Source organism: Pithys albifrons, chromosome 7 (genome assembly GCF_047495875.1).
Source record: "Pithys albifrons albifrons isolate INPA30051 chromosome 7, PitAlb_v1, whole genome shotgun sequence".
Classification (NCBI taxonomy): Eukaryota; Metazoa; Chordata; class Aves; order Passeriformes; family Thamnophilidae; genus Pithys; species Pithys albifrons.
This window is the reverse complement of record NC_092464.1, coordinates 40,599,217-40,615,802: the sequence shown is the minus strand read 5'-3', so window position 1 is coordinate 40,615,802 and position 16,586 is coordinate 40,599,217. Positions and strand designations below refer to the sequence as shown.

Sequence of the window (16,586 nt, the reverse complement as noted above, 5' to 3'; positions counted from 1 at the left end):
TTCTCCCCTCTTCTTGTAACACATTCACACACATACTGATATTGCTAATACCAACAGATTTTTAAGTTATTCTTGCAGCAAATCCATGATTCTTCTGCCTGCTTTTCTTAGTTACTCAGGGCTATCACAGCAAAACAAAAGGAATCAGGAAAAATTAGGTAAACAGGATTGGTAGTGTTGCCTCTACAATGAAACCTTTTGGAATTACTGAAGCATGTTTGTATCTACATTAAATTAATTAAATCTAAATTAAGAGGGCAGCAATGTTGACAGCAACTAGAAATGCCTCAAAGAAATGCCACTGGCAATAATCTCCTGTGAAGGTTCCGACTGGAGATAAGAATCTGTGAGGTCGTGGTTCTTTCCTGGCATTTCCAAAAATCTCTCCTGGGAATGCATGGAGAAAGTTGGATGTGCCAGGTTGTACTCCATGGCACTAAAGTACTCCATGAAAGACTGCTTTCTCCTCTGTATCTTCCCTGCATTATGTAGTGGCCTGTAGCTGTTCTTCTACAGAATTTCTTCCAAGTGCAATGTCTAGGAAACAGCAGTGCCTACAAAAATACTGATGATCTACATTTCTGGGATCATGACCTCTGGCATTTAAGAACGATTAAAGAGCTCAATGAAGTTAAAGTACCTGTTCTGTTTTAAGGGTCTTAAGACTTAAAAACAACTCAGTGAGATACTAAAACAGAATAGCAAAGTCATGGTTATGGACACGGGTTTTATCTGGGAGTAACTAAAATTATGCCTCATTGTTACCAGCAACCTGTACAGATATTTCATTGAATAGTAATTCTAGATAAGACTAAGCTGTTATTTCTATCAGGAGATTCCAAACTGGTTTGTTCTATGAGGTCTGCCAAAAGGTAATCAGCTGCATTTAGCAGATGGAAAAGAAAGAAAAAGAAAGCCAGGTGTCCAAGATCAACCAGTAGCTAGGTCAAGAAAGAAGAAAGCTGTCCACTACTGCACCCCCTTCCCAAATTCTATCTGCTTTTCCTCTTCTAAGCTCTTCCTAGTAGTGATTTAATATCTAACAAATTTAGGGCATTTAGAAATCATTATTTTCTTGCACTTATTTAGCAAAACTTAAAACTAATCCAGTAACATCAAAAATTAATGGTGGTACATCATACAAAGTGTAAATCACATTATCTATGCTCAGTGTACGTGTACATTAAGTATCATATGTACATATACGTGTTCATGCAGTACTTACTCTGTTTTGTCCAAAACCTTGTACTTAATGTACTCATACTTCCACTTCTTGTATGCAGCAATCAGATATGTAGTATTTACACAAATAGCAATTTTTAGTATCTCTTCCATTCTTTAAGCTTTCTGTATAGATACACCTTCTGAAGTCATACTAGGCATCAAAAAGGCACCTCAAGCACCTGCAAGTTACTGACCATATGAAAATATGGGCACAACTGTCAAACACACCATCTGTCACATAGTCCTGTCCTCAGCCTTGTATGTGTTCAGGACACTTAGCTCAAGTTTCAGATTTGCCTCCCAAGTAACAGGTAATCCTACACAATGACTTGCATTACATCGATACTTCAATAAACAAGAAAACAGATTTGTGCCTATAAAAGCAGCTCAGAGCACTGAAATGGGCATCAAGCAATCGTAGATGTCAGCGGAACAAATCCACTTTCTAGTATGCTGGACACTCCTGGAAAGACTTTAAGGAGAAAGTGACCCAACAGCTGGAAGCAATCCCTAGGTGAAACAAATCTGCTTGTCCATGGCTATATTAATTAGGCTTTTACCAGGATAATTTACAAGCAAAGGTAATGAAAGTGTTAATGAAAGTGTTGATGACATACTTAAGTGTCCTTATACTGCCAGACATACATATATCTTTGCAAAACTTGGCAAAGAATTGACTTTTTATCTACTTCAAATGTATTATTTAGTGATGAACACTTAAAATGTTCACCCACACAGCACCCAGTGTTACACACTGTCAACTTAACCACACACTACCTGAAAAACAAATGAAAGTATGCAGAAAATGAGTTTAAATTGAGTTAATTACCAGTCTGAACCTGTGTTCAAAGGTATCTATTAACAACCACACCAAATTTCTAAGATCTCATTTGGTATGTATTTTAGACCTAAAGTCATCCAAATACACATGCACAACTTGGAGGAAACTGCTGGACAGCTGAAATTTACAAAGCAGTGTAAGCTCAGAACAAGGCAAGAAATGTGCTCCTAAGTTACCGAAATGTCAAAGGTGAACTATATATTTCTTCTGTTCTTTTCTGGCCTGTTTACATTGACTGTCCCTATATCAGCATCTCAGAAAAAACATATCTATTGAGTACATTTGTAAAAATGTGTTTTCCTCTGAAAAACATGCAAAACTTTTGAAAGCTTATGGTCTGTCTAGTGACCAGTTTGATTTCTACTCTACACGCACTTCTTTAAGTGCTGTGCTGAGATTTTCATTGTTTTTTTGTTTTTGGTTTGGTTTTTTTTTGTAGTAGTAATCATTTCTTCTGGAAGCTGTGAAGTTAAAAAACACTGAAGACAACAGGAGGTCCCTCTCACTTGTTAGCTTACCAGTTTTGATTGGTTAAAGGTGTGATGTCCTAGTGAACAAAAAAAATCTGACCTGCAATTGCAAGCATTCCCTGGTTTCAGAAGGCCCTGCCTGTGGTGCATGGCCAGGCACTGCTGCAAAGTGATAAAACTGTTTCCAGTCATTTAGCTTTAACATTACTGATGCTTAACACCAGAGAGGAAGAAAGGAGTTTAAAACATACTGGGCATCCTTATATGAGCACACAAAACTTGATTATCCATCTCTTATCTTTAGCAGTCATGTAAGGAATGTGGTGCAAGACAGGTTTAGTTAATAAAAACTTACCAGAAACCTGACAGGACTCTGGAGAATGCTGCTGTATTTTTAACTATGCTGTGTCTTGCTCAAGGAGGGGCAACTACCAACCTCTTCAGTCTCATGACCAGTGACAGGACTCGAGGAAATGGCATGAAGCTGAGTCAGAAGAGATTTAGGTTGGGTATCAGGAAAAGGTCCTTTTCCTGGAGTGTGGCTGAGCACTAGAATAGGCTCCGCAGGGAAGTGGTCACAGCATCAAGCCAATCTGAGTTCAAGCAGCAGCTGGACAATGATTTCAGTCACATAGTGTGATTCTTGAGATGTCCTGCACAGGACCAGGAGTTGGACTAGATGATCCTTGTGGGTCCTTTCCAATTCAGGATATTCTATGATTCTATGAACTCTTCCATGAAATAAAACCTCTCAGTGTTGAGCAGCACAATGAGTGTTAAAACTACTGGTTTGGAGAATAATAGTCTCCCAAATAGTACACAGTAGTTCCAGTTACAAACTCAAACCAAAAATTAATCTCCATCTCTGTAATCTTGACAATCACCACTCATTCCTCACTCAAGCAGTATCTGCATTGTGGACCAAAGTTTCAGGGTGCATATGGGCTGTACAGTGAAACTGCAAACGGCTCACTAAATGCATCATGGTTCCTTTGGCGCTCCTTCTCACTCCTTGGATTACTGTAGTGATTCTAGAGCTAATGCAGGCTAATGTCAACCTCCAGGGACTCACGCATTTATCAGACCAAAACCAACCTGGGCCCACTTGGAGCTTTGGTGGCTCCATATAACCTTGAGCTGATCACACACCCCTGCAGCGGCGATGACCCATCTGAATGTCTGCCCTATTAACTTTTGATGGCGCTGCCTGTGCCTACCACGGTGACCGTGGGTGACAGGGAATCAGGGTTCAATCCTGGAGAGGGAGTCTGAGAAACAGCTATCCCATCCAAGAAAGGCAGCAGGCATGCAAACTACCCGCTCCTGACCCGGGGAGGTAGTGACAAAAAACAACACAAGACTCTTTCTAGGCCCTGTAATAGGAATGAGCACACTTCACATTCTTGAGCAAGAATCCATGGAAAGGCAAATCTCAAGCAGGCAGCCATGGTAATTCCAGCTCCAATAGCATATCCTAAAGTTGCTAGAGTTAAAAAGCTCGTAGTTGAATCTTAGTATGGAACTAGCGGTCCAGTCTTGGTATGGAACTGAGTCACTGCCTGTCCCAGCCCCTGCCTCTCAGTGCCCCCTTAATGCTCTTGGCTGAGTGCCCCGTGGGCCTGAAGCACTTACTTTGAGAATATTAGAGTGTTCAAAGCAGGCTGGTCACCGGCATACTGCAGCTAGGAATAATGGAACAGGACTCTATTTTGTTGGTTTTCAGAAACGGAGCCATGATTAAGACAGTTGGCCGGGGGCATTTGTGTTCTGCCACTAGAGGTGAAATTCTTGAATCAGCTCAATATGGTCTAGAGCGAAAGCATTTGTCAGGAATGTTTTCACTAATCACACTGTTGCAGTTCCGACGATAAACAGTGACGAACAGCAATCCAGTCCCATTATTCCTATGACCCACCAGGCAGCTCTCAGGAAATCCAAGTCTTAGGGTTCTGGGGCGAATATGGTTGCAAAGCTGAAACTCAAAGGAATGGATGGAAGGGCACCACCAGGAGTGGAGTCTGTGGCTTAATTTGACTCAACAGGGGAAACCTCACCTGGTCCAGACGGGACTGACAGACTGAGAACTCTTTCTCGATTCTCTGGGTGGTGGTGCATGGCCATGGAGTGAATACACAGGATATGATTACAAACCTACTGTAATTTAACACTTTAGCAGCTCTGAGTGGTAATCAGAACACTAGAGAATCCACCCTCAGGCTCAAACCAGCCTCTTTCCTGACACACTGCACATCATACAGTTGCTCTTTCAGAGCAGAATTCATCTTAGCCTGTGTACAAACCAATCTTTATGACTTTAGCAAATGGCTTCCTGTGACTTTACAAGTTCATGGGCTGATTTGTTTTCTTCCTCCTTTCTTTCTCCTCACACAGCAGCAAAACTAGAGGTAAATTCATTGCAGACTGTAACATAAAAGAAAGACATGTTTCAAATACACAATAAATTATCCCCAATATTTACAAACATAAGCAAACAAACTGAGGGACAGAGCTCAATACAACAAGTGAAAATGCCTTGTTAGAAACGGCGGAAAGCTTGCCCTTGATATAATCAACCCTTTGCCAAGGCTTTTCCAGGACAGCTACATATGTCTGTTACTGCATGCTCCATGCACAGACAAGGACAGATCCACTACTGCGTCAACAAGCTGCAGGTGCCTACCAGTTACCACGGAAACTGGCTACAGACCCCCCTTTCACCTGCAGCAGTTACGGTTCATGACAGCAGATCTGACATAGGTTACCCCACAGGCTCTTCTCTGTGCTGTAGGCTGCTCTAGGGGCACACATGCAGTGAAGAGCTTTTCTTAAGACTACAGCTCAGACAGTTTGCTGAACAGTTCATCAATGATTTGAGGGCAGATTTCACCTTCTTTCTCTCTCTCATGAAGACAGCTTTATGCTTCTCTTGTAAGGCAAATCCAAAATGAGCTTTGGGCCCAGTTCTGAGAATTTCAGGTCTCATGTTTTGGCCATAATAGCCACATGGAGATAATTTTAACTGCTAAATCAAGCCTACAGTTTAGTACCTTTTCTAAATCAACCGTGTATGTAAGGCCAAATGGTATCTTGGCCATGACAAAGGTCTGCTCTCACCTGAACAAGAGCTGAACAACCATGTTTGGATACAGAGCAACTCCGTGTGGCCAGGTCTCACCTGCGAACTATGGCATGCTGCCATGTGCAGGTGATCTGCCTATTATGGGAAGACTGCATAGCTTGTATGACTTTTAGGGACAGACATAAGAGCTTCTTGGCTGAGGTCAGAAATGAATGAGCCCTTCCAAGGACTGACTTTTCAGAAGAGAGCATCTACACCCTTGAACAGTTTGGGAAAGCTGCTGAATTTTGTTCCTGGCACCTCCAGATTTGCCCAGGATCCAAGTGCAGGATTTCACTTGGTCTCCCTATCTCAGTTTACCTACCTGAGAAAGCTCGATGCAGAGAACAAGGAGAAATTAGATCCTGACACATGCAAAGTCACAGAATAGAAAAGCTTTTAAAAGCCTTCTAAAATTGTCTGTAAAGCTGTCCAGACATGCATTTTTTAATAAAAATCCTATTCTGAATCCTTGTGTAATTCCATTTAGATGCAGAATTACACAAATTATGCTCCAGGTATCAAGAATTAGTTCTGAGTGTCTGACAGTATATTTGAAGTTTGATTAAAAACTGCCTTAAGTTACAGAGCACTCTTTTATTAAGGTTTCCTTGATAATTAGCTAGAAGGTTGACACAAAAAAGAACACTTCGTTTACAAAGATTCTTTACAGCCCAAAGTAATCTTTGTTGAAATAACAGGATCTAAGAAGAATGTTTTTCTTCTGTACTTTTAATTGCTTTTTCCCCAACTCTGTTTTATGACTTTATTACAAGGTAATACGGGAAACACATGGAAGCTGACATGAAACTGGGTAACAGTTCACTTATCACTGAAGAACGACTGGACAAATTATTTCCCAGTCTATCCAAGCAGTCAGAGAAGCATATGCAATACACACTGAAGTGTTAATTTTAAAAGATCAGATATATTACCAGAAAGTTATAACAAAGTTGGTGGGGGTCCACCAACATATGTCCTGGTACATACACTTCTTAATTAAAAAAAAAGGAAATAACGAGCCAGGGTACAGCCCATTTCCATTTTAAAACATATTCACAGCTTCAAGAAATATTTGCTTCTGTACGACAAAAGTAAAAAGAAGCTTGTAGGATTTTGACTCAAAGGGACAAACCAACATCTGGCATAAGACAGAGCCACAGCTCTGCTGAATAAAGGTGATGATTTTCTTCCACACCAATAAACCAGACAAGGTTAAATTTAACACTCTTAATCTCAGTGTCTACAGACCTACAAACAGTGGACAATAAAAACAAAGCATGATATTTAAGATGCAAGTGTTCTTTCTGTAAGTCTACAACATCCCTCCACCCCCCAAGCAGAATTAGGTTGGTCTCTTCACTGTGCTACTCTCAAAAGGAAGTGGTGGAATCAGTGTGCTGGACTGCTAAAGTTTCAGTTACATGTCTGTAAAGAAAGGACTTTATGAAAAAAGCTGTAACATCCTGCCCAAAGCACTAAAAACAAATTGAGAATTGGGGTGTTTTTCCTGTGATTCAATAAAGGGGAAAAACCAGCATCAGATTATGTTTGAAACAGATTTTTAAAGGATTTTTTTTAACTTTAAATATTTTAAAATATTAGATACCTACTTATTTATTTCTGCAAACATCAAAGTGTTTTCATGCTCAAAGCAAGAGAAGGACAACAAGTGTTTGTGACTCACCTCCAGACAACCAGATGCATGGAAGCTCTTGATAAGAACACCAAAGGATCATTCTTGTTATTTTCAATGTATGACCAGTTTGTAGCTTGAAGACTATTTCAGAAAGTTTATTTTTTGCAGATCCAGATTGGCACCTTTGTGTTGCCTCATACATTGCCAAGAGTTGTACAATACATGTAACATTAAACTGCAGTTTTATCAATTATAATTGTGAGTCTAATTTGCAGATGTTCTTGTACATAAAATAAATTAAATATTCCCCATTACAGAGATAAATTGATCCCCTCAGGTCTGGCTCTCGTTTATTTAAAGACTTTACAATTTTACTACTTAAGAGAAAGTCCTACAGAGGTGTTATCTCACCATTTATATTTTCTCAACACTTATGATACTGCTATCACACTCTTAAAATAAAAAAAAAAAGCTTGCATCCTGATTCAGACCAGGCTACCAAACTGGGGTTGGTTTGTTCCCCTACACAAAGAAAGGAAATAGTTTCGTCCAGTGTTTGGGTCATTCCTTGGGCTCTACCACTGGGTAGAGAAAAAATGCCCAAGTAACAATGGGGATTTGGGGGGTGATGGTAGAAGGAGGAGGGAACAATCTGTTTGTAAAATGTGCACAAAACCACTAAAATGATCCCAAACATTATCAGCAACATTTTATGGTGCAGTTATTATGCTTTTAATTTTGTATTAAATTGTGATTTATTAGCTTGTTACTTTGAAATTCCTCAGTATGCACAGAACAGATTACGGGTGCGTTTAATGAGCCAGAGGAAGTAGTAGGATGAACATGAAGAGATTGTTTCATATTGTAGAGTACGAGCTATTTGGTATTTCTAACACAGTACAAAAGAAAGCTTCTCTGTAGATTGATCATGGTTCAGTTAACATCACTGAATATCTAATACCTCCAACTCAATTAATTCTCACCTGATTAAGATCAGTCTGATATTCAAACTAAATCATCTCTCCAGTCAAGTAGAAATCAATATTTCTGATTTTACTTTTAAATTACAATAACAAATAAAATACACACATCGTCAGTGTGCTGGGAGTAGCTTTCCCATTCTAGTCTACTATGGCATGCATAATACAGCTGATTAAAGAATTATTCTAATTTGAGCAACAATATATATAAGACAGATTAATTTGAATAGAAGTAGATAGCATGAAATAATTAGATGGATCTTATATAGGGCAAAGAGAAAATTGACATAAAATAACCCTGATTCTTTCAAATGAACCTCTGTTACCAGATCAAATACTCTGTCTCCACAAATATTCATTTGGTATAACATAAAAGTAATCATATACTTTCTATCTTCCTGTTCATCACCAGCCCCCCAACATCTGCTCCATTTCTGCTTTTGCAGCTCCAGCATACTACTGGGATTATCTGTCCTAGGGCAGCTGATCAACAGTAGCACACCATTCAGGACGGAGGAAGAGAGACAATCCAAGGCATTAAGGAATTTTAGGGATATTCACCCTCCTGCCCAATCTTTTCCAGGGCACTCTTAGCACAGAAGAGCAGCTTTATCTTACAGCACACAGTGCAAACAGGGGATCCTCCAGCAGACCACAGCATCTCCAGTATTCCATTATGAAATACAGAAACATCCCTGTCTTGTGATGAGAGGTGAACATACAGCAGGAGAGAATCATCAGAAAAGTAAATATCAATTGTCATATGCAGAGAAGAGTATTTCCCAAAACTCTATAAACTGTTTCTCTGAACACAGTGCCTTGGAATAAATAACTCATGCTATCGACATCCTAGAAACAAATCTGAAGACTTTGCTTTATGGGACATTTAGAGATGTGAAAGTAACATACTGAATTCAAGGGCCCATTTGTCCTGGACACCATCTTTCTCAGAAGCTGCTTCAAAAAAATGTGTCAGAAAGTCTACATTACGGACAAACACTTTCTCAAGCAACATTTCTTCCTAACCCCTATCAATTGTAAGCTTGGCTTATACCTCAAAGTATAAAGTTCTCATATGCCCTTCCAAACCCTTAGGATCACTTACACGGTGGGTCTAAATTGACAAGCATCCAAAAGAAGAGGAAGAAAGAGGGGGGGGAAACCCCATCTGGACACAGGAAAGGTATATGCTAGCCTGAATCCTTTAACATTTCTCTGCCCTGGCTTGCTCAAGTTCTGCTGAAGTCCCAACTACTGCAATTGTAGTTATTTGTTTCATACCATGCGTGCCTTTTTCATTAGCAAGTTTTCAAAATCCTGCTGCAAGAATTAATTGGCCTCAAAGTATCTCTCGGCTGGATGCAGAGCAGACCAAAGCAGTAGGGAGGAAAGGCACTCTGTGCATTTTAAAAATGTCTGGGCATTGGTTGGTTGGGGTTTTTTTCAAAACAATCCAGTTACTTGTTCTGTAAATGCCAACTTTCTTCACTTAGGAACAACAATCTTCAAAGTTTTCATCTCTTAAATGCATTGATACTACATAGTTCTAAGTTTGGTCAACTGCTAGAATGAGCTTTTAAATGAATATAGGAAATCATTGGCTTATTTAAACTTTCTGTTCCAAAAAGCATAAAGAAGAATTATTGGGTTTTTTATTTCATTTGTGTTGTTTATTGGGTTTTTTTGGAAACCACAATACCACTTCAGTTCTGAAAACACATATAAGGCATGTAGGGATTCTTCAAAATCAGTTAATTCAAAACAGAAGTCATTGCTCAGCTGCTGATCTTCTTTTCATTACAGAAACATTAATAGGTTTTCTGTTATTTTCAAATCAAACAATCTTTCTGGTTAAAAAGAAAAAAAAGAGGCTCTTAGGAAACTACCATCAAGGAATGATGAGTAAATCCAGGAAAGCCATGAACAATGAAGACACAGACCCATCCCAGTATAATGCAGAACCTTGTGCTGGAGGAAACTCTCTCACCAGACTCACTACACATGCTCTGTAGCTTAAAATTTGCTCCCATTCAAATTGAGAATTGTGGATGTTTGTAAGAAGTACATCCAGAAACCTCAAGAGAGAGCAGGGCAGTACTACCATCTGTTCCAATCAACCCACATTTATCGACAGCAGATCACTGGATCTTTAATTTCTAAATTCATAAATAAGCACAAAGAAACAGGGAATGAAACCGAAAAGTAGAGTTTAAAAAAGAGAAACATTGTTTTGTTTAAGAAAAAAAGCACAAAAAACAACCTGTGGAACACAACCAAACACCGAAATCCAAACCAACCCAATCAGTTCAACGAACAAAACTCAGACAAATACTTAAAACTGTTAACAAAAATATGCTAAAGTAATTAAGAGTGAAAAAAGAGAGTTCAGAAAAAATACATACATGCAATCTCATGGTACTTTCAGGACCATTTAGTTTTTTTGCTTGGACACGGACAGGTCAGCTCTCCTCATCTGACACCCTGCATACATGAGATCTGATCAAAATGTCTTTTGGGGGACAAGGGATGAAGAGATTAAAGTTAGTTTTCATTTTGACATACATGCTGAATGTACATATGAAACTTGACTAGGAAAAGTGTTTTTCTAAGTAATCAGAGAGCCAGAAAGGATTACTTTTAAAAAACACACATCTTAAAATGTCAGACAGTACTTTCCTGGCTATTGCTAAACGCTGATGAAATGCTGCGGTACACGGAATTTATTCGCAATATGCATCTAGTCACTAGAATTTCAACAAATTTGGGCTACTACAGCCAGTGGAGCTTTGGCACATATAATACAGAGAAATATGTTAGTTTTAGTGCCACAGACACAAGCCTGACCTGACCTGATCCCTCATCCTGGATGTACACAGCTGTCAGTAATTTTTATATGCATGTCTATACACTCATATTTACATGTGGGTGTTTATTTTGCCCCAAACACACAGAACTCTAGTACACTCTCGTATTTATTAAATTCCAGCAACTCAGCACTTTAGGAGCTAAGAGACAAGTCCTCCTGCTTCTGACTAAGCAAGACGGCCAGAGCACAGGAGACACAGAAGAGGGTTATGTCCTCAGAAGACACAGGGAAGAAATAGCAAGGGCATAACTGTTATGTATAAGGCTTTACAGTGACTGTACTTGGTCAGTCAAGGCAGATTTAAGTGCTCAAAGATGATGATCAGCTGGGCTATGTGGGCAAGTTTGTCAAGAAAAGCAGACTTCTTTTTCTTCCTATTGAAATTACAAAAAAAATCCTTTTGAGCAAAGTAAGTACACTGCTGTGGAACAATTTATTTGGGTAAATCATGATCTGTCTGCTAAAAAGACCTGTTTTTGTCAAGCACAAGCATTGCCTTCTATACAAGGTTGCAGGTAAAGCACACCCAAGGAGCACAGCCACCCAGTTAAACTGCACTGGTTTTAAACAACTGCTGCCTTTAAGACTGACTTGATCTAATTTTCCCCTCAGCCTGCAGTAAGTATCCCTGACACCAAGTGTTACCATATCGGGCGCTGGAAGAGGCAGAACTGGAACAAATGCAAGTTCCCCCATGGCTACTGTCTGTCACTGCCTGCTTTTATATAAACAAGTGCATCCAACTCAGAGCAGCCTCGCCGCTGCTGATTCTCCCGCTTCCTTCGGGAGCTGCTGAGCCACTCAGGGACAGCTGAGAAGTTGGGATAACAGATGATTAGAAGAAACAACATCCCCCTCCCTCTGTCCCATAGCAACTGGCTCTTTAGCTGAACTCCAAAGTTAAAAACAATGGATCTATTTCTAAAAGACAGCTTCACCGAGTGCAGAAGCAACAGTAATGTTCTTCTACCACATGGTGGGGATAGAGCAGGGCATTTATGTAACTGCTGAAGAGTTATGCCACCATGACACCACTCAGTTACAGCATACTTTTTCAGAGACTCTTCCTTATTGCCTCACCTCAGTTCAATTTACTGGACTTCCAAAACTATGTTTTTAACTCAAAGTTCCAGTACAGAAGGTCGACAATAGTAGCAGTAGCATTCCCTCTTCAGAATGGAACAAAATATCCTTTAAGCAAAAGTGAAAATGATGCGAGGGTTCCAGCAGGAGGGTGGGGGTAGATTACAGAATAGAGTCAAAGTTTCAGGCCTTGTGGGCACTCCAGAAGGTTAGAACATTAGAGATTAACATAGTTATTAATAGACAAAGTCACTTTCCCTTACAAGACACAATTCATCCTCATCAACATTCCAACATTTGCAACCAGCTTTCATGTAACAGGGCAATTGGGATGCTCCCCTGGATCAGGGACTCCCCCACATCACACATCCTCACAGTCAGTAACATGTTTTCTTCAAACTTTTCAGAGACATTAAACTGAACAGATGAGGCCAAGGCTATACAGAGCAGCAGGACTGGCAGCTTATTACAACCTGCCTTACAGACCAGCTCTGCTCTGAACCAAAACCTGCGTAATGATAGCAATCAGCTCGGGGGCTTCTATTCACAGGGGAAACTGATCATGGCAGGGAGGAAAAAAAATCCTAAAAACAACCAACATGCCCTCCTTTCCAACCTACCATGTCTTTTGGGCAAAGCACAGCTTCCAAGAACGATTTACCACCCAGGTGGATTAGGCACGGACATCAAGCATCAGAGAGCAAGAGAAGACAGAATTGATGCCACAGAGCTCAGCTGACCAAGTCCCACGTTTCGACAAGGAAGTACCAAGCTCATGCCATCATGTTGTGTCCAAGCACAGAGCAGAGATCTGAGCAGTTGCTTCTGGGATGGTACTGGCTGTTAGAACCAGACAGTAACAGGCCAAAGCATTCTGTAAACCACTAACCTGTGTAAGGGGTTGTAAAAATAGACCAGAGACAAATTAAGAGATGAGGCCATTTCTTCAGAGCAAAGGTTATAACTTTGAAGACAGTAAAATGAAATATTTATAGACAGGGGACTTACAAACAAGTCTTTGACAAATCTACAAAGCACAACAAAATGCACCAGGAAGTAGATATGAAAGCCACTCAAAAAACAGAAATTGTTCTTCAGTGTAAAGCTTAATGGGCAAATGGCATAAAAATCTGTACTAGACCACTGACTTTGCTGGCACAAACCCAGGTGTAGTTTGGTATGATGAAGCCTTGGGGACAGTGCTCTAACTGCTGACACTTGACTATGCCATGCTCCTGCAGCTGCATGCACACAAGTACTCAAGCTTGGCAGGAGGTGGTTGTTTAAGTGCATCTATTCTGCCCGCTCCAAGTATCTTGTTTCTGATGCAAAAATATTTTAAGAGTAATACAGTCTCACACTGTTATGAAAGAAACAGCAAAAATAATCACATAAATGCGGTCTCCATATTTAGAAAAACTGTTGCAGTTTTATGAATTCATTTAGCAATTGTTCGGATAAGTATTAACTGCATCTGCTCCAAAACCATTGGCCAAGGAGACATTGAAAGTTAAGACAAGGGGAAATATACATGTAGCTTTTGTTTAGAAGCCATTAGTCCCACTTCTTTCCAGGACATGAGGATACTTCCTATGAAGTCTTACACAAACAAATAAGAACTACTCAGTTTTTGTCAACTGCTTTCTAAAGGAGGAGACCAAGTTTGTTTCTACCACGTTCAGCCACAGGAGCCATAACAGGGGCTCAAGCTGCTGTAAGGCAAGATGTGACAGAAGACCTCTGTGCATCAGTCAGCGGCAGCTCAGGACATGCAGAACTCGAAGCAGCACTCAGTGGCTGGGACAAAACAGAAACCGACTGAGGGTCCTAAGGCTGCCATTACTGTGGCCTTCTCCGCACCATTACAGAGCCCTGGTAACCTTCTGTCTTCTGTGTTTACGTAGGACTGAAAGCTCTTTGGGGTATATGATGAGCTCTTTGTAAGGATCCTTCCTGCTTGGGACATCAGTGTTCCGACTGGATGACTGTGAGTGCACTCTCCACTGGTACACTGGAATTAAAAGAACATAATCTGGCTAAGAATCTTTCCTCCGTTTTCTGGGTTTTGAACTAAATGAGCTGTACTCACTGAATGCAGATGTACACATGCCTCCACCACCACAGATTTGTCAGTATGTAAGTTTTTCCAAAGACTTGTCTCACCTTTATTCTGAAAGAAAAAAAAAAACACCACCCAAAAGCTAGCATATGCTGTATTAATGCAAAACCCCTAGAGGGCAACTAAGCTTCAATTTCAACCTGCATAAATATTCAGCTCCTTAACTAGTTTACAGATTATGTAAACTATTTCCTTCAACCTTGGGGTTTTTTCCCTTCATTTAAAAGACAGGAATCCTTTTCATTCTCAAATCACATTATTGCTGCCTATTTAGTGTAAGTTAATCACCACTGCCCAACCAGAGACTGAGTTCTCAATCCAACAAAGCTCAAATGTGTGCAAAAGAGAACAATAAATAAAACATAAAAAGGCTTCATTTAGACAAAGACAGAAAACAAGCATATGAAAGTCTGAAATCACTTTCTTTGCATTAAAGACCTTTAACAATACATCTTGTTTATTATTCAGCTTAGTATTAATTTATTGCATGGCATCTGCTTTCCTGTACAGCAGTCTGGTTCCAAGTCTCAGATTTATGAATTGAAGTTTACACTGTTGGGATTATTTGCCTGTTTTCCCCTGCATACTATGATTTCAGCCCTATGTATTTGGTGACCAAAACCACAAAAAATGCTGAAACAGGAAATAAGACGTCAAATGAGTTATGAAAAATAGTTTCATTTAGTTTTTGCTCTTCACAGTCCAGGCCTGCTGCTAGTGGTGAAAGAAAAGAAAAAAAGAAAAAAAAATGAAAAAAGAAAAAAAGAAAGTACTTGGAGCCATAAAAGTAAAAAGACTTCATTCAATTCCAAGTATTCTCCCCAAATTTTAGAACAGGTAACTCCAGTGTCCAGCTGAGCCTTATTTGTAATGAACCTGGCATCACTACCTTTCCCTGGTTTCACCAAATATTAGTGGGAGCTGATCCACTCTACACTTACTATCCTGCCAGTCCACACCTGCACAGAACCTGCACACATATTGATGTTTAACGTTAGCAAAGGCACTAATAAACCAGTGGGACTCCTAAGACATGGAAGCAATCAGAGACAAACAGGAAAAAAAACCCCAGCTCTAAGGAATCCTTAGCAAATGTTCACAAAGTCCAAGGGTTTCTATGTGGCTTTTCCAAATCAAATACCCCAAAAAAAATTCACAGCATAGCCATCCTTGGTTTATGCATATCAGTGCAATGTCCCATATGCACTGGCCATGACAGTTCTTCATATGTTGTCTTATTCTCATTTATATGTGTGAACAGAGACTAAAAATGACTACCAGTGGAACTCATTTTACCTATTATCAGCCATCTAAAATTCACATGTCTTGCCTGAAGCAATTAGGTCCCATGTAAGAGACTAGACATAACTTCCAAATGACTAGAATGAGGATGAAATGTCTCTCATCCCACATGACTTAAAAAAATCAAAGGAGGAGTTCAAGAAGCTGACATAAGTCTCCAAGACTAGTATTCCGTTCACGTAGGTCTCCTCTCTGAACACTGCGTAACACTGCAAAGCTCCCCCTGGAGCTCTGAAAGAGTACAGAAGGCAGAAAAGGAAGAGTAGATTCTGTTTCTTATTCAGATTCATCTCCTCTGATTGCTTGAAATATAACAGGGTTTAGGTGGTGATTCTGACTTTTTGATGCAAGCTCAGCCAAGGCTTAGAGGCCTGAGCATTTGAAAACTGTTAGTACAAAACCTGTCTAAGTAAAAAGTCATTGTGCAATTACTTAGGGTTTGGACACACGAAACACTCATTACTACTTCATCTCTTTACATGGATGCACATGATAGAAGACAAATTGCAGTCATTCAAATCCAGCAGTTTTCCACAGAGACAGTAATATATTTTTGGATTTTAAAGTCCAACATGGAATCTTACCTTTCATTAACAACAACAGTAATGAGATACTAAATTCAGCTACATAAATGAATGTGTAAGTAGTTACTTAGAAGAGAACGGAACTAGCATATTTAACTTAGAAAAAAATTAATAACATGCCATATTTTCCTGAATTGATATTTAAACTGCAACAGCAGAAAAGAAAAAGATGAGACCAGAACTATCCATCTGAATAGTCTATTAGGAGAAGGCAGCCAAAGAAAAAGTTGCCAGCTCTGTGGAATATCTTTTCTCTACAGAAGTGCAAAAATTATTTTTTGGGGTTGTAATTTACTAAGTAGTCTCTGCCCAACAATGAATGTTTCTCAAAGGTTTATGCACAGTCAGTAAGTAGTATTT

General features: G+C 39.7%; 1 protein-coding gene across 1 annotated transcript in view; it reads right to left on the bottom strand.

The window, feature by feature from the left end:
- The window catches only part of CMC1 (C-X9-C motif containing 1), a 49,938-nt gene that overhangs the window by 7,113 nt on the left and 26,239 nt on the right, over nt 1-16,586 (bottom strand). The window lies entirely within an intron of this gene.